Raw genomic sequence first — 22,183 nt, 5'->3', positions numbered from 1 at the left:
TCCCTCGATACACCTCACCAGTGTTCATCTCCCATGTCACGATGTGACCCTCAGCCTCATGTAGGACTTTAATCGCATGTCAACAGACATCTTGGCAGGAGGAGAGTTCGGCTCTGGTCTCCTCTTCCTTTCTGGTGCGGAGGTGACTCTCGCAACTGTGAAGGCGTGAGGCGAGTGAATGGCGGGTCCTGCCTAGACATTATTTTGCACTAACTTTAAATGGAGTATAATCTATAAAAATATTGAATCACTGGGTTGTACACCTGAAACTAATATGATATTATAAATCAACTATATTCAATAAAAAAATAAAACTTAAGTGTACAGCTCAATGAATTTTTACCTAAATAGATGCCCATATAAGATATAGTTCAAGATCGACATTTCCTAGAAATGTTCCCTTGTTCTCCTTCTCAGTCAACACCCACCGCCTCCCCAGAGGTAATGACTATTCTATCTCCATACACTGGGTTAGCCAGTTCCTAACTTCATCCAAATGGAATTATACAGTCCCATAATACTTTTTAAAGAACTGTATGTATAAAGTCATTTTAATAGAGAAAAGCAAAACAAAGGGGAAAATCTATTATCCCACCACCACCACCACAACCAAAAATGAAAACAAGAAAACCTTTCAACATTAAAACAATTGATATATACATATCATTAAATATTTCAGACGCAACAGAAAAGTATTTGGGAAAGCCTTCACTTTTCAAGAGTTGTTTATTACTAAGCAAACCCTGCTGGATCTTCCCCATTGCTTCCTTCAGATCCCCCCTCCATCCCTCTGCAGCCTTCTCTGGGCCCCTGGAGGCTGGCCTTTGTGGGCTGCATCAATGGCTCCTTGGCTACCTTGTGTCTACTTGGGAACTGAAAGGACAGCACTAGCCACAGATGGGAGGGCAGCAGTGAGTTAGGCGGGCATGTTCATTCCCCTGACTCTCCCTGCTTCACCTCAGGCAGCCTCTCCTAAAGCTCGCTGCTCTCCCCAAGAGTAGGAATGGGCTTTCCCCTTGACTCTTAGGCCACGCTGGTTACACTTCCCAGCTTGGGCTTGCCCCTGATTGCTTCAGCACCTCTGGCTGGCTTGCCTTCATCCTTCTCATGCCTTTGTAAATAACCCCTTCATTAAACTCTACTCCATTTGAATGTGCTGTCTTCTGCCACTGACTATCATCCACATTAAGTTTTTTTTTTTTTTTTTTTTTTTTTTGCAGTACGCGGGCCTCTCACTGTTGTGGCCTCTCCCGTTGCGGAGCACAGGCTCCGGACGCGCAGGCTCAGCGGCCATGGCTCACGGGCCCAGCCGCTCCGCGGCATGTGGGATCCTCCCGGACCGGGGCATGAACCCACATCCCCTGCATTGGCAGGTGGACTCTCAACCACTGCGCCACCAGGGAAGTCCCACATTAAGTTTTAAATAGGGTTTTTAGGAAATACTTTTGCATCCATCATGTGCATAGGCTATACAGTGCTTCATGGGTGATAAACTGTTTCTACAGGTTCGCTTTATTAGCTACCTCCTTCTAATCAAAGGACACTTACATCATTCACATCCCTAATTCATCCAATCTTTAAGCAGAACAAGGAGACTTGTCTTCAGGCATGAGCAGGTAGAACCAACATCGCTACAGTAGAACTGAAGCCCAAGGTGGATGAGAAAATCGTCAGAAAACAACTAACTTATTTTAAGTGTCCAGATCCCTAAATCCAGACAAACTGCATCCTGGAGTGTGAAGATACTCAGAGGTGCTGTCAGAGCCACCATCTTTTTTAAAGAACTGTGGAAAGAACCAGAGATGTTTACTGTGTAATAGCAAAGACCTGAGAGGAGGGGACAGGACAGCTCTCTAGGGATGAGACCATCTCTGACGCTCCAGAGGATGGGTTCACAACCAGGCGGTGGAGGTTACAGTGAATGTGGCTCATGGCCTGTCAATTTCACTTCATTCATTCACTTATTCAACAAATAATTACTGAGAATCTACCACCTGCTGGGCACTGTACTCTGACAGTAAACAGAGACAAAGCTCCTGACGCCATAGCTTGTTTTTATGGGAATAGACAATAAGTAAATAACGGAATATATAATACGTCAAGATTGATAAGCACCGTAAAAAAGTAAGTCCAGGTAAAGAGGGTATAAGGAGGTGAAGGAGGGCGCTCCCTTTTATATAGTGTGGTCAGGTTCAGATGTCTGAGAAGGTCTCTTCTCTGAATGATCAACTTAGAGATCTGGGTGATGGGGTGGAGGTAGGAATTCATGTGGATACACAGGAGAAAAATGGTCCAAGTGGAGAGAACAGCATCTACAAAGGTCCTGAGGTGGGTGCATATTTCACCATGTTTGGGGAATAATAGCAAGGAGATGATGACTGAAGTCAGATCATCGTACCCAGTGGTGAACAAGGAAATTGGTAGAAACTAAGCTTCCACCTTAATCTGCTGGAGACAGATTGTGTAGGGTCTTGGGCCCTTAATAGTACTTTGCCTTTTACTTTGAGTGAGATAGGAAGCTATTGGAAGATACTGAGCAGAAGAGAGATATGATATGACTGTCTTGTGTAGAATAAACTATAGCTGAGTGGAGGAGGCAGTAAGGAGACAGTTCGGAGGCTGTTAACCCACATGAGAGAGGATGGTGAGCTGGACTAAACTCAGGGTGTCGACAGAATGGTTAGAAGTGGTTGTTAGATTGGATATATTTTTGAAAGTAGAGTCGATAGCATTTGCCATTGAATTGGAGGTAGGATGTGATAACAAATGATGTGTCAAAGATGATCTCAAGGTTTTAGAGAAGAGAAAATTATGGCATGTAATTGTCATTTATTGAAATAGGAAAAACTTCACAATAGCAGATTTCAGGGGAAAATAAGAAGTTTGGTTTGGGATGTGATAAATTAGAGACATCAGTTAGACATCCAAGCAGAGTTGTTAGGGAAGCAATTGGCTATATGAGTCTGGCTTTCAGGAGAGAGGGCCAAAATGGATATAGAAACTGGGGAGTTATCAGTATATGAATGGTATTTAAAATCATGAGATTAGATGAATCCCTCTTTCCCACCCCTAAGTTTGTGTAAACTGAGAACTGAGCCCTGTGGCACTCAAAGATTTTGAGGTCATAAGGAGGAGAAGGAACCATACCAAAAAAAAAAAGATTGAGGAGGAACTGCTGGTGAAGTGGGGAGAACCCAGAGGGAGTGGTACCCCAGGGACTAGTGAGGAAAGTGCTTCAAGTGATCAACTGTAGCTAAGGTTGCTAACAGTAGACCAAGCAAGATGGTGCCTGAGACATCTATCCAGGGTAAACTCTAGTTCAAAAAGATACATGCACCCCAATGTTCATAGCAGTGCTATTTATAACAGCCAAAACATGAAAGCAACCTAAATGTCCATCGACAGATGAGTGGATAAGAAAGATGTGGCGTGTATATACACATATGTGTGTGTGTGTGTATACACACATATTACTCAGCCATAAAAAAGAATGAAATAATGCCATTTGCAGCAACATGGATGAACCTAGAGATTATTATACTAAGTGGAGTAAGTCAGACAAATACCATATGATATCACTTATATGTGGAATCTATAAAAATGATACAAATGAACTTAATTACAAAACAGAAACAGACTCACAGACATAGAAAACAAACTTATGGTTACCAAAGGGGAAATGGGGGGATGAATTGGGAATATGGGATGAACAGATACACACTACTGTATGTAAAATAGACAACAAGGACCTACTGTATGTCACAGGGAACTATATTCAATATCTTGTAAAAACCTACAATGGAAAAGAATCTGAAAAAGAATGTATATATGTATATATATATATATATATAGACTGAATCAGTTTGCTATACACATAAAACACTGTAAATCAACTACACTTCAATTAAAAAAAATAAATTTTTAAAAAGAAATTTCAACATACCTTAAAAAAAAAGATAGTGCCTGAGAATCATCTGTAACTTCTGGCAACGCCAAGTTCTTTTGTGACCTTGACTAGAGCCATAGAGGAGTCATGGGAACAAAGACCCACCTGGAGGGAGTTCAGGAAAGAACTGGAGGGGAAATGATGGGGCCAGAATGTATAGACAACTCTGTCAGTGGGTTTTGCTGTAGTGAAGAAGGCAGGGATGGGGTAGTAACTATAGGGGGTGTGGGGTGAAGGAAGATGCTCTGGGTTGGTGGTCTGGCTCAAAGATGGGGACTATTCCACCATGTTTTCAGGTGGCAGGAATGATCCAGTAGAGCAGTGTTACATGTTGATATGGGGGACAGAGGGGAAACTGCTCAGGGCACATCCTTGAATAGGGTAGAGGATAGGAGTCCTAGTGTACAAGTAGGAGGGGTCCTGTAGAGCCAACCAGAGTCATTCTTAGCTTATCTGCTTTATATTTTGCAGTTCCACAGAGACTTTCACCAGTGGAAACATGAGTGTTTAACTACTGATGTAAAAAAAAAAATTGATAACTATTTGCTTTAGTTATCTCTCACACGTTTTTCTGAGCCATTTTACCCCCATCTTACTAATAAGGAAGGCTCATAAAAGTTATATGACTTGGGATTAACATATACACACTACTGTATATAAAATAGATGATCAACAGGGACCTACTGTATAGTACAAGGAACTCTACTCAATATTCTGTAATAACCTATATGGGAAAAGAAGCTAAAAAGGAATGGGTATATGTATATGTATAACTGAATCACTTTGGTGTACACCTGAAACTAACACAACATTGTTAATCAACTATACCCCAATATACATAAAAATTAAAAATAACAAAAGTTATATGACTTCATCAAGTTCTCAAAGCTTATATGAAAACCAGGTCTCAAGCTAGTTCTGGCTGATTCCAAAGACCATAAATGTTCCACGACATCAGAGCCTAGAATTCCCCCAGAAGGTCCACCAGCTAACGAGAAAGGGACGACATCATCTTAAGATGCCAGGCAAAGAAAAGCACAGCTATGTAAACCTAGAGAACCCCACACACAAGCATTGAGGAAGCAAGAGTAAGTTACAAGCCTGGCCCCGATGCAGTGACGCCTTTGGGGAAGATGCGGTTCACTCGATAGATGGTAAAGGCAGAGGTGATGGAGGCATCAGTATCTGACATGACAGAAAGGTCCTGAGAAGAGCTGGTCTCCAAAGTAGGGCTGTTGAGTCCCGTGTGGATGGGAGGGAGCAAATGTTTCCACTTGAAAGTGGGGCAGTGGAAGTTGAGAAAAGCATTATGGGGCTTCTTTGGGTTTCCAGTCACTTCAGTGAACACTTATTAAGCCCCTGCTATGTACACAGCACAGGACTTCATGTTCAGGAAATGAAGAAGAGCAGTCCTCCTTCCAGAAGTTACACAATGAACAATTCGAATTCACATGAGATTTCTAAATACCTGTATCAGTCAGTGTTCTCCAGAGAAGCAGAATCAATAATACATACATAGAGATATAGATGATCTATATAGATATAGATCAATTTATTTCAAGGAATTTAGGGCAGGCCAACAGTCTAGAAACTTGGGCAGAAGTTGATGCTGCAGTCTTGAGGCAGAATTTTTTTTTCTTCTCTGGGAAACCTCAGGTTTTTTTTCTTAAGACCTTCAGCTGATTGGATGAGGCCCACCCACGTTATCCATGGCAATCTAGTTAATCAACTGTAGCTGGTAACCACATTTACAAAATACCCATCGGGTCAACACCTGGGTCAGTGCTTGATTAAATAAGTGAGTACTCTAGCCCAGCCAAGCTGATACATAGCACTAAGCATCACAGTATCCTATCAGTTCCCAGTTCATTCCATAGAGGCCAAAAGCAGGTACTTTATTTTAGAGACTTTTGCCTTTTAGAATTGCTGTTGCTTGATCAGGTGTTGAGCTGTAGACCAGTGAGGGGTCAGAGGAGGGGCTGTCTCCAAGCCTTGGTACTATTAAGGGTGGTTTATAAAGGTTCTAATTCATTGTAATTAATTTTCATTGTGCAGAGGCAGAAGGCTGGCGGAATGAAAGGGGGTAATTTCACAAGTCAAAATAACAAATAAGTAAATACAAATAGTCCCCAACTTCCCAGGAGCATATCACCATCTCCAGGTCTCGCCACCCGGGATGGATCACAGCCCTGAGCCCCTGTTGCTCCCCCACCTGGTGCGCGTGCACACACACACACACACACACACACACACACACACACGAGAGATTCACCACAGGGCGGGCTGGGGGAGAGAAGCCCTCCTTGGTTGCGCTTGTTGCAAACAATGAAACGTTGCACGGAGCCTCTTTGTTCATCTCCAGGCTCGGAGCCCTGGAGAACCAAGCAGTGCAGGCACGTGTGCCGGATATTAAGTCTCATTTCAAAGCCGCTGAGCCGACGGGGTAACCTGACGGGTGACGTGGGAGCGGCTGCATGCTGGAAGTGGCAGGCTGGGATCCGCTTTGAGTATCCGCGTGGAGGGACAGGCGATGCAGAGGAAGACGAGGCTCTGGGCTGTGGGGTATTTTCTTTTTCGGAGGGTGAGGCAGGAAAGGAGGTCTTGACTTTCTCCGGCCTGAAATCCTGTGTTGGGGTTTCAGGAGTCTTGAGTAATGACTGGTGTAGGTTTCTCATGGAGGACTCATTTATCTAGGTGCCAGTGGGTGAGCCTGGCTTCCCAAGCTTGAAAATTTAGATTTATTGGGTGCCAGAAATTGGACTGGACGCCATTTAATAGGCCCATGCACCATGAAGGTGAGGGTGGGAGGATAAGTGTCAAGAGGGCAGAATGGTTGGGGAAGGGGCTCAGTGTGAAGAGAAACAGCAAAATCTGATTAGTGCCGTAGAATGCTGGCCGCGGCGGGCAGGAAATACAAGACTCTGGAGAAACCGGTGGTTTCTGAACAGAGCCGAAATCAGATAAACCTTCGGGAAGAGAGAGATGGTGGAGAGGAAATAATCAGTCTCTTGGAACTTAAGGAAGGGACTTGTTGGAGGGGGTGGGGGAGAGAGAGAGAGAGAGGGAGGGATGGAGAGACAGACTCCTGAAATCTAGAGAAGGCAGAACTGCCTTCAGAAGAGGCAGATCGATAAGAAAGCCATTTGCTGGTTACAAAAAAAAAATGCATATATCTTGTTCAGCCTCTTGCTCTGAAATAGAAGAAAAGCTTTGGGATTTATGGAATGTGGATTTACATAGAGAGGCCCTGGAATACATAAATACTCGGCTGACTTCTAATGTCAGCGAGAGAAAGGCCGAGGGAGGCACGTTTGCAGGAGGGAAAGAGCAGAGGGAAGTGAAATCCAAACCCTGGACTCCGTGCCTCATTCCCCAAGTGCACATGGGGAATTCATATCCCTTCTCCGCGTGCTTCAATTTCTTCATTATTTTTATCTGTTTTCTCCCTGGGGCTGGGGAAGCAGTGTAAAAATGATTTCTCAGGCTTTGAGACATTTAAACAGAAAACTGTGTAATGCAACGCAGCTGATCTGAATCTCTCTACTCACAAACATAGATGTTCATTCAATATTTATTGTGTTTCTTCTCAGTGCAAGGCACTGAGTTAGATTCATGGGTGGAGATGTGCATGGTAAGTACTTCATTCATTCAACAAATATCTGGGAGGAAAATCTTCCCGCAAAGCTCTCCCATCTTTGTGGGGATAGGTGGATAGGTAAATTCACATGCACGGCATGCCGGAGACTTGAAGGAGGGCCAACTGAATCAGACAGAAGAATCACAGACACCTTCCTGGAAGAGGTGACTTACACACAGGCTGTGGGCCCCTGGCACTCAGCGGTCTGCTGAAAATCACATTTCTCAGTCAACAACCCAGATGTTTGGGCTATATGTCAGCACACATCTAGGCATTTGGAAATGCTTGGATTTCTGGTGATTAGATCCAAATGCCCACCAGCACTTGTAGAAAGGAGAGTATGCATGTACCTTGTAAATAATGCAAGCGTGGATTGTGTAATAATTGTTTTTATGAGCCATTCTTCTTCCACCAGGATGCAGATCATCAAAATTCTTCACTATTTATTACACATTAGTTTATCACTTGCCCTCAATTACATGGTGAAATTTATATGTTTGCACATGACCAAGGTGGTAGGCCCCGCGGCCCAAGGCAATTAGATAAGGCCTTAAAGAAATCAGACTGTGAACAAGGCAGAAGTTTAATAAAATTTGAAACCCACAGCTGTCAAGCTACATGCAGCCCCGTGTTCACGAATATCAGGCAAACATCATTACAGAATTGGTCAGGGTAAGAAGCGCTTTGCATCCCATTTTGGTGACAGATTTAAAGACTCTGTCGGTGTGTGTGTGTGCACACATGCGCACATGTGTACATATACATACATACATGGGTATATCAGCATGCCTGCATATGTATATGGTGTATTTATATTGACGTAGGGATGTGCTAGAGGGAGGAAAGTGAAACTGCGTAGGCAATGCTTCTTTTCAGCCGTCCCTAGTCATTTGGTCTCTTCTTATTTCCCTCTCCCTAATCACCGTCTTATCCCACACAAACCCCCAGACAGCTCAGAGCTCATGACCCTCACCTCAGTATTCCCCCTCCAGCTCCAGAGAAGCCTATGCTCTGATCCCTAATTCACATAAATGTCCTTCCCATGAAATATTTTAATTTAAACCACTAATATAGCCAAAAGATAAAGTCCAGATGATGGTAGAACTTTAGGAATGAATTGGCAACAAGTCAAGGGTGGATGTGGGGGTAAGAGGAACAGGAGAGATTTTCCTGATCAGGGGAAACGTACAAGAAAGAAATGATGATTCTGAACACCTGGAGAGGAGCCTCAGCGCTAATCCCTGTTACATCCGGCAAAGCACTTGCATCCTCTTACTTGGAGTCAGTCTCTTTTCTGTCTCCCAGAGCCTTTTGCAATCACCTAAATAGATACTTATCAGATTGCATAGTCACTTGTTAGTTACTTGTTTCTGGCCATCTCCCCCTCTAGAGGGTGAGCTCTTCAAACGAGGGGACCATGTCTTCCCAGGTTCTAGCACAGATGCCTCGCTTGTAGTAAATGCCCCATTTTGAAAGCCTTCCAATGAATTTAACTATTCCGAGTCAGTTTCTCACCTGCAAAATGCAAGTTTCTCCCCTCATCCATCCATGTATTTACTTGCCATTTGCTGGACAACCTGCTAGGTTAAGTGCTGTAGGAAGCATACAAATGCATAACTTATCTAGTAACTTATCTAAAATAACATTCCCTGCCTACCTCCCAGTACCATAAGGAAGAACAAAGAGACCGTGTGTATGAATGAGCCTCGGAAACTGTACACGCTACCTGAGGTAAGGGGTGATCTTTATTCTTACTCATTACATGTGTCATGCTGATGCTCTGGGCCCTCCTGGCCCTGCAAGGGTTATTTATGCAGATTCCCCATCTCCCCTCTCTGTAGCTCCCAGCAGATGTATTAAGTGTAATCTTGGAACTGTTCCAGGTTCCCTCTTTAAGACTCAGAATGTTCAATATTTCCTGTGCACAGCAGGCTCTCTGGGCTGGCGTGATGCCAGGTGCTGTGAAGGGCTCACTCCCCAAGCATCCCTGGTGTCTGGGTCCCAGCCCCAACTTGTCCAGTCTATTCCATTGAGCCTGCTTGGGAAGCAGGGACAAAACCCCAGCAGAAGCTGCTGCTGCAGCCCCACCAGCTTGTATCCAAGACAACCTGCTGTCCTACAACCTCTGAGGCACCAGCTGAAGAGGGAAGTCCCACTGCCCACAGCCCCTCTGCTTCCTGACTCAGCCTGAGCCCTGCAGGAGGCAAGTGGGGCATTTGGGCTGTCCCAAGGCACTGGCTTGTTTGATGGTGGAATTAGAACTTTTGAGAGGTCAACAGGAAAATAGGTGAACAGTAGCAAATTGAGTCCCCCAGATGCTTGCTGAGCTAATAATATCATGGGACTTAACCCCACCTCACCATGTGGCTGACAAGACCCCATCTGGTTCTGCAGTGAAAACTGCCTTCTTGTGACTGCTCAGGGCTAATGCCTCATCTTTCTTATGGCAGCAGCACAAATGGAGTCCATATCCTTCTCCAAAACTGATGGGGAGGGAGGAGTTCTAAGGGATCTTGGGGAGCAACTTCCATGTGGACACATGATCCCCACCCCTCCTCTTTCCTCCCTCTTTTAAATTAATTTGCATAATCACTTGCACTGGTTGAACACATGTGACACACTCAGGACTCATGTTTGCATCTAAACAGGAACCAGTTTTGTGCTTTTAAATGTAATCTTTTCCTGACTCTTTCCCCACCCTTTGTCTTTCTTTTCATTTGGTCTCCCATCCCCTCCTATTTCTTTTTTCTCCAACCCTCCCACTCTCGGTGAATTCCATGGTCACTGTGACCTCCCTCCATCAAATACCCACCCTCTTCCCCAACCACATCAATTCAATCGAACAAGTAGATTCCGCAGTAGAGAGGAAGGAAACTAAGATTCATTGAGCTCCTCTGAGGCACCAGGCAGTGTGTCAAAACGCAGAATACAGACAGACAAGCTCCCTTGCACACGCAGAGCTCACCTGTAGCCTAGGGGCCAAGCTGATGCTACAGCACCTACCTAATGCCCAGACCTACTAAGGCAGGGAAGGCATATCCCAAAAGTACAGGGTAAGAGCTACAGAGGCCCTTAAAGGGCCTGAGATCCAGAGCCCAGCCAGTAGGAGATTCTCCCACTGAAGGTGACTGAGAAATGGTTACCTTTCCTTGTGGAAAGAATTGCATCCCAAGTTCAAGTTCAAGCTCTGCCTTTAACTGACCTTTGTTAAGCTGTAACCTCTTCTGCCCCTCAGTTTCCACATTTATAAACTAGGACAATTGAACCAAATAACCTGTTATATCTCCAGTTCTGAAATGCTTTGAATCTGTGAATCCTTTCCTGATCTTTGCTTTGTGACCCAAAAAACTGTGTTAAACTGATAAAACTGTATTAAAATGGACTGTGAGAACAGGTAGATGTCAGCTTATTTTTGTCCGTAGACCAGCTCTCTGAATTCTTGTCATAATGGTGTGTTTGAGGCTATAATGGTTTGTAATCATTCTTGGTATATAGCATGTGTCTGACTACTAAAATCAGTGCTTCTCTCAGTATTAGGATCCATGTTATTTGGAAAAACAGACTGTTATTCATTGTGTAGACATCCTTACTGGAATCCTTTTCAGACAGAGCTTGAGCTGCTTGAGCTAATGAGAGAGACCTTTTATCAAAACCTGGAGGTCAGCAGATGTGGGCTTTATGGGAAAAGTGAAAGAATGGGGGAAATTCCATCACGGTCATGAACAGGCACTTCCAGTAAATTCTTATCCATCAAGGGAGAGTAACAGGTTGTTCTGGTCATGGCAAATAGAGAATCTTCATAGATGCTGCATGGATTATCAATTTTCAAAGGTTGAAAGAAACATGGAAATATACCAAAAAGTTGCTATGAGTAAGTTAATCCTCTCTGAGGATTCCAAAACCCTTTGTATGGGCATCACATAGCAAATGAGAAGTATCAGATTTAGAATATAATTGTTGCTATTCGTCACAAAAAACAGTGGGGCTCCTGTTTATCAATCCTGTTACTTTTGGGGAAAAAATAATATTACCAAACAAGATTTGGGTTTCCTCTCAATCCTCATTTCCAACGACTGCCCTGTTCTGCTCCATGCTCTAGCCACAGTTGGCCATGACCATTTCTAGAAAGAGACGGAGTTTCCCAACTCACACACCTGTGCTCCTGTACATCTTCTCTCCTAGCTCTCACTGCCCTACTTCCCTACCTGCCATCTCAGCTGTGGTCTCCTTCATAAACCATCCATAATATCCCCCCAAAATATGGGATTGTTCCCATTTCCCAACTCTCACAGCTCTTTGTTTTCAACTCTCTCAAGGTATTTATCAATGCTGTGCTCTTTGGACCACATGAATCTATCTAGTTCTGGCACTGTCCTTTAGAGGAAGTTTGACACATAATTTGCCTGAGGGCATAAATATTCTCGTTTGGCTTATACCTCTTGATAGGAATAGACACATGGTACTATTAATCAGGATTTAAAATTTTGAAAGCATAGATGATGCTCTGTATTCCTTATCCTTATATGGCTATGAGCATCTTGCGGGCAGCATCGTGTATAAGCAAACTGCATTTCTGTCTCCAGCACAGAGCCTGGCATGTGGGCGGGAGCAATAAATGTTTGCTGAATTAAACTGAACATAATAAAAGGACACCTTGGTGCATTCACACATTAGTGGAATGCTAGAGAGGCAAATGTTCACCAAACTTACATCTCTCATTTTCAACTGAAAAATAAAAACACATTTTACATTAGAAACAGAAGCAATGGCATACGCAATCTCGTTTGGAAGTTCAGATGATTTACTTTGATAAAGAACCATCACGAGCGATAATCTTTCAGGATATTGTTGACAAAGGCCACGCTGTCAGGTTGGCTCTTTACCGTCATAGGTATCGATTCATTCATCAAATATTACTGAGCATAACTATGAGCTAGAAGTCGTTAAAGTTTTAGGGTTGCAGCAGAGGAACAAGGCAAGATTCTTAAACTCATGAGTTATATTCTAGAAGAGGAAATAGGATAAGAAAGTAAACAGATAAGAAATACGGTTGAGTGATACAAAGAAAATACATCAGGGTGGTGATAACAAAAGTGATGGGGAGATTAGTATTCTAGGAAAGACGGATGGTCAGGGAAGGTTGTTTGGAGATGACTATTTGACTTGAAGGAGATAATCAAGTGATCCATGCAAGTATGTGAGGGGAAAGTATTCCGGGTAAAAGGAACAGCACGGGCAGAGGCTCTGAGGCAGGAGAATACTTGGTTGCTTGAGGAAGAGAATAACAAGGAAGACAGGGTAGCAGAGAAGACTGAACAGGGATGAGGTTGGGACGAATGGCGAGAGATGAGCTCAGAGAAAGAGCAGTGTACCAGATGTAGGAAGTTAGGATACAGTAAGATTTGGATTTTACCCTACGATGGATGCTTTTGGAGGAGGTGGAACTGAAGTGTGACATGATCTCACCTACATTTTAAAAGCATCACTCTAGCTTCTATGTGGAAACAGACTGTGAGATGGCAGGAGCATTAAGCAAGTTTGGAGACATTGGAGCCAGTTAGGAGGCTACTGCAATAATCCAGGATGCTGGTGGCTTGGACTAGTTTGTGAATGGTGAGGATGGTAAGAAGCGATTGGGTCTTGGATATATATTTGAAGGTAAGGCTACAGGCTTTGCTGAAGGACTGGATATGAAGTCTGAGAGAAAAACTCCAAGGATCTTAGCCTCATCAATTGGAAGAAGAGAGTTGCCATTTACTAAGATGGAGTAGATTGCGAGAGTAGGTTTTGGGGTGAGGGAGTTCAGTTTGGTATATGTTAATTTGGGGATACCTATTAGTCATCCAAGAGAGATGTTGAATAGGCAATTAGATACATAAGATTGGGGTTCAGGAAAGATGTTCAAGCTGGATATATAAATATACAAGTTGCCAGCAAATAGTATTTGTGTTAGTTTCTTGGGCTTCTATAATGAAATGCCACAAACTGGGTGGCTTAAACAACAGAAATTTATCTCTCTCAGTTCTGGAGGCTGGGAAGTCCAAGATCAAGGTGCCAGGCAATTCAGTTCCCTGGTTAGGGCTGTCTCCATGGCTTGTAGACATCACCTTAGCTCTGTGTCCTCAATAGACAAGGGAGAGAAAAGAAACAAGTTCTCTGGTGTCTGTTCTCTGGGCACTAATTCCATCATTGAGAGTCCCACCCTCAAGACCTCTTCTAAACTTAATCACCTTCCAAAAGCCCCATCTCCAAAGACCATCACATTAAAGGTTAGGCATTCAATATATAAATTTGAGGGGGACACAATTCAGTCCATAGCAGTATTTAAAGCCATGTGCAGAGAAGTACATAAAAGAGAAAAGAGGGGAGGGGAAGGAAAGGAAAGGAAAGACGGAAAGGGAAGGGAGAGGAGGAGGGAGAGGATGAGAGGTTTAGAGAATGGAGCCCAGGTGTGGTAGGAGAAGATGAGGCAGGGCCAGCCATGATCATAGAGAAGGTATGGCCTTGGGAGGGAGGAGGGAACCAAGAGAGTGTGGTGTCCTGAGAGCCAAGTGAAGAAAGAATTTCAAAGAAGATGGATGATCACCTGGGTTATGTGGGATAGATCAAGTGGGATGGGGATGCAAACTGACTATGCATTTAGCAGCTGGTAGGTCACAGTGACCTTGGCAAGTGCAATTTTGTCAAGTGATGGGGATGAAACGAGGACTACGGTACGTTCAAGAGGGAATGAGTCAGAAGGAATTGGGGCAACAAGTATTGATCAGTCTTTCAAGGCATTTCACTGTGAAAGGAGCAGAGAAAGATACGGTAGCTTGAAGAAAGCAAACACTTCTGCTTTAGCTGAAGAACCACCGGCAAAGAACTCACTGCCTTCTGAGGGCACGGCCTTTACTCACATGGTGGGGAGATGCTCCGAAGGCTGGCTGAGCATACTCAGAGGATGTGCCTGTGGTTTAGAACCTCTAGGAAGTGCGACTCCATCTGCTCACTAAAATCACAGAAGGCACAGCCTCTCTGCAAAGCCCCAAATCAGCAGCGCCTTATTATCTGGAATGACTAAGCTCCACATATCCCCTTCCCTTCTCTTCCTGCCTGGGTCTGTGTGCACAGTTGGGTATGGGCACCAGCACAATGACCACTTCCTAAGGTCAAGAACCCAAAGCCAATTGGAAAATTGTGCTGTGAGCAAATCTCTGGCAAGGAGGATGGAGAAAGGGAAGAAGGGGGACATGAAATGGACAAATAGGTGTAAACGCATCCCCAGCTCCCTGGATCCCATTGTACTTGGGCACCTGGCAACCATCTCGGATAGTGTCAATCACCTCTTCTAAATCTGCATCAAGGGATGCCATGAACTTACATTCTTTGCTGACAGGTGTTTCCCCGTTGAGCCTGGTGTACTTAACAGCTACAACATGCTTTGTCTGCTTTTCAATTTGGCCTCTTTAACAGAGGCTTGAAAGTTGGTGAGAAGTGGCTCTTGTACCAAGGTGAAACTAGCTGTTTAGTTTAATTTCATCCAATTACTTTTTATTGAGCACCTGCTAGAGCTAGATACTATGCTGATTTGTGCAAGGATACAACTTAAGAAAAAGAATAGAATTTGCTTCCATGGAGCTCACAACCTGGGGCCATTTTGCCCCCCAGGGGGCATTTGGTGGTGCCCGGAGACACTCTTGATTGTCACTACCAAGGGAAGGTGTTACTGGCATCTAATATGTAGAGGCCAGAAATGCTGCTAAATGTCCTATAGCGCACAGGACAGCCTCTAAGCTCAAGAATTATCTAATCTAAAATGTTAATAGTGTCAAGACTGAGAAACTCTGATCTAAGGGATACGACAGCACACATATGAATAACTCTAGTACAAGAGAGACTGTGATAAGCAACAGTTGATGTTTCCAGAGATCCTCAAGCTTTGGAGAGAGACAGCATCTTAGATTCAGTAGCAAGATGCCTCTAGTGATCCTGGGAATTCCATCTAGGGAACACAAAACTCCAGCAAGTTCCTGCATGGATATACGTATGTATCCATATGGCCTCTTACAGGTAACAAGGCTCTTTTGTATACACGATCATATTCCATCCTCACGACAGTCCTATTTAGGGGTCCTCCATCTATTAGAATAATTGTAACTGAAGAATAGTCCTCCGCTATTTGGAAAGGTCATTCTCTCCAACTGAGAGAGAGACAGGGACCTCAGCCCAGCCAAACAGCCAAATTGACCCTGGCAGTCACTGATGTCAGATGCCCCAGACAGATGTCCATCGTTCCTCTACAACTGTCTTAAGCAAACCGAGTCGGTATACACACCTCCAGCTCAGATTTGGAAACTGAAGTTCAGTGACATGACTAAGATCTCACTGTTCCTAACTTGCAGTGATTTGGCTCAAACCTTGCCCTTCTGAGGCCAGATGCAGAAATCTTTCTACCACGAGAAGCTGCCTCTTTCCAAAACAACAATAGGCATCAACACCATTATGGAGCTTAACAATTCACACGGTGATTTCCATGTCCGTCCTTTTTCTCCCCAGGTATTTCTGTGGGCAAATGCATGGGAAGGAGTGGAAAATACATTTTGCGTTTAGGCTGAAGGAGAGAAAGAGTCCTCACCTGTATTTTTATCAGCCACATCACATCTCTTTATCTTCTTACATAAATCATGGAGGACGTGCAGCTATAGAGCCACCTGGCATCAAAATGGAATCAGACTAAAGGGTTTCTCCAGTAGCATGGAGAACCATGCTACCGCATTTATGTACCCTTAAAAAAGAACAAAACACTCAGGGGAACTCAAGTATGCTAATGGCTTAAAATGACCAAGTTAAAACTGAGCCACATGATTTTATTTAAATACAGGTGGTCAGTTTTGTTTACATCTACAGAGCAAACAGCTGATACAAAGTGGTGCCCTGTACATATAAACCAGCAAAGCCATTTCAGAACCCAGAATTTGAAAGAGTCTATATAAATGTAAATTACCAACCAAAGGGAGCATAAAATCTATGGATGTGAAAATGAGACTACTATCTTCCCTCATCCAGCTCAGATTGGCCCATGTGGGTTCACATGGCTTTCTCTCATTTGAGGAGTCTCTGGAGCATGGATTTAGCTGAGCTTCTGTGTACCAGCATTTCGGCTGGCCACGATCCAGTGACCTGTGTTTCCTCTGCGGTAGTTTGTCAATGCCAGGGGGGTTTCCAGATCTTGCGGAGACACTGAGGCTTCATGCATCTGCTTTGTCGCCCCAGCATTACTTTGATCCCTTGGATTCTCCAACAGGAGTCTTCCAGGCAAATTCAGGGAGTGGGTTGACCCATTAATTCAGCCTAATAGCTAGTAAGCCAGCTTTGTCCAGGGCCAAAACTGAGCTCTCGTTGGAAATGAACTGCTTCTGAAAGCTGACTTAACTCTTTTCCACCACTAACATTGTGATCCCTCAGGGACCCTGCAGTAGCCATTCCCTAAATGGGACTCTGGGGCATGCAAGAAGTTACAGTTGAGCTTCTCCGAGCCTGTCCTTCCCAATAAGGGAAGAAGGGGGTCACAAGGGGTAGAGGATTGACGGAATAAAAGAGAATGACCACAAACTGCTCAGAGTTCCACGCAGGAAGAACCCAGAGAAAAACAATCTAGCTAAATGAAATTGTTTTCTTCCTTTCCAACCACAGTATATTAATTGGGTACAAATCGGTCCACTTAATGCCAATTGACATTAAGCAATTTACCATTTGATGGCAACTGAAAACCCATGCTTAGTGCTCCAAACTCCCTTGATTGTTCCGAACAGATTTCCCATCCTAAAGTGGAAATGGATTTAATTTGATCTCTTCAGTCTGTTCATCATTATGTGTAAAACAGTAATACTGGTACCAGGAAACCAGCAGCTACCTGGGCAGTGGACTGTACAAAACAGAGGCATTAAGTCATTGGAGAAAATTCCAAAGAAAGAGTCACTATATGATGGCTACCGACCTGGGGCAGCATGGTTGTTCTTTGCTGTTGTTGATATCTCATTGTTTTGATTTCTTCTTCTTTTCCTTTTCTGTTTCCTTAACGCCAGAGGGGTTTAAAGTTGAGAAAAGTCCTAGAAAGCAATCTAATTCAGTTCTGTCGCTTCTCCAAAGAGAAAACTGAGACCTAAGGAAGTTACATGACTTGCCCAGATACTTAAAAACAATAATCTGTTCTCTTTTCTTCATTCCTATGTCTTCTTTACTCTCTTACATGCCCACTCCTACCCTACCTCAGAGCTCTATGGGCAGAGAAGTAATGGAAAGAACATGTAATCTGGTAACAAAGGACTTGAGTTCAACTGATGTACCTCTGTCACTTAACTTCTCAGGACCTTAGGGTGTCAATGAAAGAGGAATAAAGGTCCACACCTCCCAGTATTTTTGAAGGGAAATAACTTATGCAAAAGCACTTTAAAATCTGCAAAGGAACGTGACATGTAAGACGTTGCCTGACCAAAACCCACCATGGAATGGAGATCAGCCAAATGGGTCAAAGGTTGAAAGTCAGGCAAGGAACAAATTTCGAGCCGTTGGCAATAAGAGCCATAGCACCCCAGTGCTCTCCACTCATACCTGAAACTAAAGAAAGATCAGGGATTAGAAGCCTGAAAATATTTGCAGGTGTTTGGCATGGCTGTGGTTATAGCCTTCTGACTTTTGGAACAAGTAACGTCTAGTGATATTTGCTCCACTTGTTTTTCTTTTAACTAAGTTGTCAGCGTACTGTTTGCAAACTTTTTAAATTCTAAAGATTTTGCAGAAAGCTATCTAATCACTTATCTGAAAAAAGGCAAACATGGCCTTATGGACTTGCCCTGTAATTATACTTTAAAGTGAAATACACAGAGCCTTAACTTATATTCTGTTGGCGAGGTATCCACATCCTTTATTAAACTGTGTATAGAAATATGTGCCATTGGCACTTTCACAAGTAGAGGCATAAGTGGAATAACATATAAGCAGATCATACTAGAAGCAGCCCTGGGCTAGGAGACACAAATCATTGCTTCTTATAGCTATGTGACTTGGAGCAAGTTACTTTACCTCTCTGAGTTTCCAAGAGGTAAATGGGGATGCAAAGTGGGGATAATGACCCCAGCAGTAAACGCGATCATATCATCCAGGTCTCAGCTCAAATGTTCCCTGATCAGAGGAGCAATAGTGGGTGCTCAGATAACCCCCCTCTTTCAGGACTGATGCATCATCCCCCTAACTGCTGAGAGAGTTGGCCGCTGACCAGCTGGGCCCCTTCATAGATAAACCTCAGCAGTCCACCTCATCCAAGATCTCACTCTCCCCCATCCAAGGCAGCCCACGTACCATACTGGCCAATAAGAAGGTCTCAAGTCCATCCGTCCCCCAACTCAGAATACCCTGCAGGGCTATCCCAGTTCCAAAGTGTCCTGTGGCTTTGGAGGTTGAGGCTTTGCTGTGACTACATAACAGCCCAACTTTTTTCTCTTCCCAATCCTGCTTCCTATACTCCCCCATGGATATTGATCCCAAAAGAGCTCCACAGTAAACTCTCTGTGTGCTCATCACCGCCTGAGTTGTCTTCCCAAAAAACCTGACCTGCAACACGGGCCCTTCCTGGCCACACCTCCTCTGGTCACTCTCTATCTCATTGCTCTTGTCACTATCTGAAAAATACCATTTATTTATTTGCATGTTGATTGTCTGCCTCCCCACTGCTACAATATATGTTCCATGAGGGCAGGACCTCTTTGTGTGTCTTGCCCACTCTTCTATCCCTAGGGCCTAGCACATAGGAGGCACTCACTAAATACTTGTCGAATAAAAGAATATCAGATATTAAGAGCTTCCAGTATGGTAAATACAATGAGCTGTACAAATGTTAGTTTATACATTTTTAAGAACTCAGTTTGTGCTTCAGAAAGGATAAATTAAAGATAGTTGATAAATATGCTGTAGGACTCACCCAGTGAATCACTTATCAACAAATTAATGGATCTTGCCCCAGTTGACGTGTCTGTTTGCAAACTAATGGCATACTTATTCAACTGTCTCCATTATGCGCCCTCAATATATCCAAACAGTATGTTTAAACATGAAAAAAAGCAACTTAAAAAAAAACTGGACACAATCACAGTGCATTTGTAGGCACCAGCAAATATCATTTGTATAAACTAACAGCTCATAACTAAGGAAACAGCCATCAATAAAATGAACAGATTACTAGTTCAAAAACAAAAAGTTTTGTTATAGGCAAGAGCGATTCATGTGTTGATACTTGTAAGGCTCTGGATCATAAAGGCTTCAAGTCAGGAGATCTGGGCTCTTGCCTAAGCTCCGCCTCTAACTAATCAAGTGACCTGGGTCAAGTCACTGCATCTTACTTGCTGGTCCTGAGTGTTCTTGTGGAATGAGAAAGATGCTTTTCTCATCCCTCTAACTTTGAAATTCTACGTGCCTATATTAGCTGACTGATGTATATCAATGATACACTGATGTCAAAGAAGACAACATAGACTATACTATCAACTATATTTAGGATAAAACTAGGAAGTCTCATAACCTATAGGACATTTGTGGTAAAAAGTAGATAACCTATGTTTGGCTGTCTGAGTTCAAGGTCATACTTAAACTGACTTTCCATGAGACTGGGTTAATAATTTCATGAGACTTAAAGGCAGATAAGCTGGAGGCCACTGGATGATAGAATGTGTGGGACTACCTTTGATCTAGAGCATGAGATCTACTTTTCTGGGCTTAGGGAAGCAGTGTTTTTAACAGTATTTCCTCCAAAAATCTTTTGAGAAAGGCAATGGTCCCCTTGTCTCAAGTGTGTGAACTAAGTGAGGAGGTATAAGACTCCACCTGCTATTGCTTTTTATTTTGAGCCCTGGCTCAGAAAACTGCAACTTCACAGCTCCTCTCTCCCTTCCTACCCCATCCTCTCACTGTGGTACCCTTCAAGATGCCATCCTCTACCCTCTTCCCTGCATAATCATCTCAGATGATGATATCATCCACTTCCATAGTTTATGTGCAAATGGCTCCCATGACAGTATCTCTAGTCACAACATCTCAATTTATAAAACTCCTAATTGCCTGCTGGATAGTGTCACTAGCTACCTCAATATCCCAAACTCGTATCTAAATAGAACTTAACTTTTTCTTTATCATCGTGTTTACCTTACACAGTTCTTGTTTCTCACTTTCATCCTTGAGCTTGTGGTAGCACTCATTCAAGTTCTTGCTTCCTGAATCTAAATATTTACTAAATCCTTCCCTTTTTCCTTCTCACTAACTTCTGCATATGACTCATTTCCACTGCTTCAACACTAATAGAGGTCTTGAAAAGGACTAATAGTCAGTGGCACTTATGTTACTATTCTAAAAGTTGAAATAGGCAGTCGCATGAAAAGAAGTATAGACCTAACTCACTTATAAACATAGATAAGGCAATATTAAACTATTAGCAAAGAAAATCGAGCAATGAATCAAAAGGACTTTGTGACAAACTGGGTTTATGCCAGGAATTCATATACGGCTTAACATTAGAAGTTTAATATAAATTTTACACTAACAGACTAAAAGAGAAAAATAATATGCTAATACCCATAGACCCACAGGAAAAATATTAAAACTTGATAAAATTCAACACTCATTTGTAATTTAAAGAGGAAAATCTTAGCAAACTAAGAAGAGAACTTTTTACATCTACCAAAAACTTCCCTCAAACATCATTTTTAACAATCAAATGTTAAAAGTTTCATAGGAAAGATGCTGAAATTCCCACTATTGACACTTATAAATTTATAATAGAGGTTCTAAGAAGGACAGTAAGAAAAGCCAAAGAAATAGCAGGTATAAGAATTGAAAAGGAAAACAAAACTGCTCATAGAGTTGATATGATTTCCTACATGGAACAATAAAACAAATGAATCTACAGAAAAAAACAGCAGATTTAATAAAAGCATTCAATAAGATTGTTGGATATAGTATAAATATACAAAAATTAATTGCATTCCCTTACAAATTAAACAAAAATAATAATAAATGTAATTTTACAAGACCCAATATAAAGTACCAAATAATCTCACAGAAAATGTACAAAATCTTTAAGGATAAAATATTATGGAAAAAATATTTAAAAGATCTAAATAGAAAGATATACCAAGTTCATGGATAAGACTACTCAATAACTTAAACGTGTCTATTATTCCCAAATTAATCTATACATTCAAAAAATTCTAATCAAAGTCCTGACAGAATGTCCATGGAACTTGAGAAGCCAAATTCTACAACTGTATGAAAGAGCAAAGGGCCAAGAAAAGCCTAAGACACTTTTGAAAAAGACTTGCCCAGGTTTCAAGACTAGCATTGTGGGGTTGGAAAAGAGATGGACAAATTGAAAAAAATAAAATAAAATAAAAACAGGTTTTGGTGTTCAAAAACAGATTTGTGTATATGAAGAAACTTCATGTATAATAGAGAAAACAATGCCAATCAGCGGGGAGAGAATAGGCTATTCAATAAATGGTGCTAGAATAACTATGACCTGTATGAAAAAAAAAAAAAAAGAATTTCTACCCTGTTCCACACCCATTAAAAGT

This window comes from Delphinapterus leucas, chromosome 7 (assembly GCF_059928025.1).
Source record: "Delphinapterus leucas isolate spDelLeu-1000000601 "Yukka" chromosome 7, BTC_Dleu_Yukka2, whole genome shotgun sequence".
Lineage (NCBI taxonomy): Eukaryota > Metazoa > Chordata > Mammalia > Artiodactyla > Monodontidae > Delphinapterus > Delphinapterus leucas.
Note: the sequence above shows the minus strand (reverse complement) of the source record.